This window comes from Corylus avellana, chromosome ca2, assembly GCF_901000735.1.
Source record: "Corylus avellana chromosome ca2, CavTom2PMs-1.0".
In the NCBI taxonomy this organism is placed as follows: Eukaryota; Viridiplantae; Streptophyta; class Magnoliopsida; order Fagales; family Betulaceae; genus Corylus; species Corylus avellana.
Genome location: NC_081542.1, coordinates 24134615 through 24134958, shown reverse-complemented (window position 1 = coordinate 24134958; position 344 = coordinate 24134615).

The following is a 344-nucleotide window of genomic DNA, read 5'->3' as shown; positions in this document are numbered from 1 at the left end:
ATTATTTCTTGACGTCACAAGCCAATACCATCATCTCATGTGAATTGACATTTCCTTGTCACATGTCATTTAAACGAATAATGCTAGGTACCGTATTTTTATCCCATAAAATTCTCTTAAAGTTAATGTGACTTTTAAAATCACCATTAAATTTTAGATGAATTATACTTGAATTTTGATCAAATGGTGGTGTTAAAAGCCACATCAGCTTTAGGAGGATAAAAAGATGGTACCTAACATTACTCAATTTAAACACATGAAAAACAATAGCATGAACAAAGTTAGAATAAATCTTATTTAAAAAGGAAAAAAAACGTGTTTTTCACATGTTAAGGAATACATAA